We start from the raw sequence: 3,192 nt of genomic DNA, 5'->3' as shown, positions 1-3,192 counted from the left end.
AAGTGGAAGCGGGGCATCACCCAGCGGCTTCTATTAATTGGGATCTCGTGGGGTCTATAAATCTCTTACCTTTGTTTTTGGCCCTGTCATATTTCTCTAGGGCTACGGGGGAACGATGAAGATATATGTGTCCTTCATGTTGATATAAGCAGCAAAGAAGAAATGAAAAGCAGGAACAGCCAGGAAGAAGGTAAACTCAGCTACTCCTCTTGTGCCATCTGACATCAGGCAGGTCACCATTCGATTCTCCTCCTCTGGGAGGCAGAGGTCTCTCACCTGCAGTAGGATGAAGGACCGTTTCTCCACGAAGGCTCCAGGATGGACAGAGAGGGCCCTGAAGACCAAGCAGAAGGAAAACGCCAGAAAATTTGGTTTACTTTGAAAGAGAAAGTGGCCTAAAGCAGATGAAGCAGATCCAGTTCAACAGGAGAAAACACCTCCTAGTTCAGTGACTCAGAGCCCTGTTTCCTAGAATGTGCCATCTGTGTTCCCTCACAGCACAGGGGAGTGAAGGGAGCCAGGCAAAGGGGAAGAAGAGAGAAAGGCAAGACTCACAGAGTGGACTGGCAGGGCAGGGATGAAAGCAAGAGAGGGAGGCAGCCCAGTAGTGGGAGAGACACAACCCAGAGAAGTGTGCTGGCCACCCCCACCCTACCCCTGCGACCAGCTGGTCTCAAAACCTGTCAGTCAGTCCCCCAGGGACCCCAGTGTCCTCTTCCCTAAAGCAGGGGAGGAAGGGCAAGGGAATGGCTGAGGACTCCTCAACCCCACGGCCCTAGAGACTGCAATGCTCTGGACCACGGCCTGCCCATCACCTGGACCCTATGTCTCAGAGATGCTCCCTGTCAACTCAGTTTCTGTTGAGAGGATACATGCATATGGTAATAAATCCAACTGTGTAGAGGGCTGATGGTGCAAAAAGGTCCTCCCTGCCCCCTCCCCTCCATTCCCAATCCCACTGATGTCCTTTCAGGGCAGAGACTGTCAGCCTTGACGAGCTCCTCCAATCACCTGATGGATGAAAAAAAATCTCAGGGAATGATAGCAGAGTTGGACCAGACAGCAGTGATCTTTGCAGCCAGCCCGCTCTCCCAACCCCCAGTGATTGTCATGTGACTTCGAGATTGAGAGTAGGTTCTAATCTAGAGTTTAACAGTGACTAGGACATACATCTAAAACTTGATTTATCGATTTTAGTCAATATTCATTTACTTCTTATATGCGTGCATGCAAAGTCACCTCAGTAGCGTCTCTCTTTGTGACCCTATGGGCTGTAGCCCTCCAGGCTCCTCTGTCCATGGGATTCTCCAGGTAAGATACATGCCCTCCTCCAAGGGATCTTCCCAACCCAGGGATTGAATTTGCATCTCTAACATCTCCTGCATTAGGAGGGTTATTAAACCCTTAATAACCCTTAATTAAAGGTGGATTCTTTACCGCTAACACCACCTGGGAAGCCATGTATGAATGGTGAGAATTTCGATTCTGGATGCTCCCCTCTCACACATACACACACCTCTCAGTGTTTGAAATGTCCAGGGCAGGAACAGAGATGCAGACAGAGAGAATGGGCATCTGGACACGGGGATGGGGAGAGGATGGGATGAATTGAGAGATTAGGACTGACATATGTACATGACCATGTGTAAAACAGATAGCTAATAGGAACCTGCTGTACAGCACAGGGAGCTCAACTCGGTGCTCTGTGATGACCTAGAGGGGTGGGATGGGGGTAGGTGGGAGGGAAGCTCAAGAGGGAGGGGTTATACGTATACATATGGCTGATTCACTTTGTTGTACAGCAGAAACCAATAGGACATTATAAAGCAACTATATCCTGATTTTTAAAAAAAGACTAAGCAAAATTGCTGTGCCAAAGTATAAAATAAATGTATATGTATCTTTGACAAGTCTGATACATCATTTGCATTCGGATCTGCAACACAAACAAGGCTTCTTCTGGTTTTTGTCCACAGGTTTTCTTTAAAGGTTGAAAACTAATCAAGAACATTTACATTATTGTGACCATGAAAACTATGATTCAATCTCTGGCCAAGGAGGGGGCTGAGACTGCATTTCCTTCTCTCTGGGAGGCCCCTTAGGAGACCGTTCCTAGATTAGAAGTTGAATAGATTCTCTTTTCTCAGACCCTATCATTTACTGAAACCCGTGCCTCATTTGACGCTGCTTCCTATTTAGAACATGAATGTCTTATGCAATATTGTCTCATGAGGAACGAATGACCTTGTCTTGTACCATTGCCTTTGTCATGCTTTCAATTATTCTTCAAACTCTCAGTGACACTTGCCCTCCTGGGCCCCCGTGTTCCCTACTCATGTCCACCTCCTCCCCCATCCTCCTCCTCAGCCTCGTGGGTGATGCTTTTGGCTTCACACACAGCAGCTGTCATGAAACGTCCTTTATTTCTCTCTTAAATGAAACCCTCTGTGTCTTGGATCATGAATTTGTCTCTTCTGGAGTTATGCAGTACATTCCAAAATAATTTTCCCCCAAAAGGGTAGTTTAGAAGTAAACTTTTTTAGCCCTTACATTTAAAAAATGATCTTACTCGACCCTAACAGTTGATTGACTGTCTAGGTGAGCATTAAGTTCTGGATTAAAATTATTTTCCTCTGAATGCTAAAAGCATCACTACACTACTATCCTGCATCCAGGTGGCTAATTGGAAATCAGATGATTGCCATGTCTGATTCTCATAGCTTGGTGGGTACTCTTTCATTGACCCTCTGGAAGTTTTTACAGTCTTCTACCTAGAATGTGACAAATAGATTCAAGGGACTAGATCTGATAGACTGAGTGCCTGAAGAACTATGGATGGAGGTTCATGACATTGTACAGGAGGCAGTGCTCAAGACCATCCCCAAGAAAAAGAAATGCAAAAAGGCAAAATGGTTGTCTGAGGAGGCCTTACAAATAGCTGTGAAAAAAAGTGAAGTGAAAAGCAAAGGAGAATAGGAAAGATACACCCATTTGAATGTAGAGTTCCAAAGAATAGTAAGGAGAGATAAGAAAGCCTTCCTCAGTGACCAATGCAAAGAAATAGAGGAAAACAATAGAATGGGAAAGACTAGACATCTCTTCAAGAAAATTACAGATACCAAGGGAATATTTCATGCAAAGATGGGCACAGTAAAGGACAGAAATGATAGGGACCTAACAGAAGCAGAAGAT

Source organism: Bison bison, unplaced genomic scaffold (assembly GCF_000754665.1).
Source record: "Bison bison bison isolate TAMUID 2011002044 unplaced genomic scaffold, Bison_UMD1.0 scf7180017864205, whole genome shotgun sequence".
NCBI classification, from domain to species: domain Eukaryota; kingdom Metazoa; phylum Chordata; class Mammalia; order Artiodactyla; family Bovidae; genus Bison; species Bison bison.
This window is presented reverse-complemented; position numbering follows the sequence as displayed.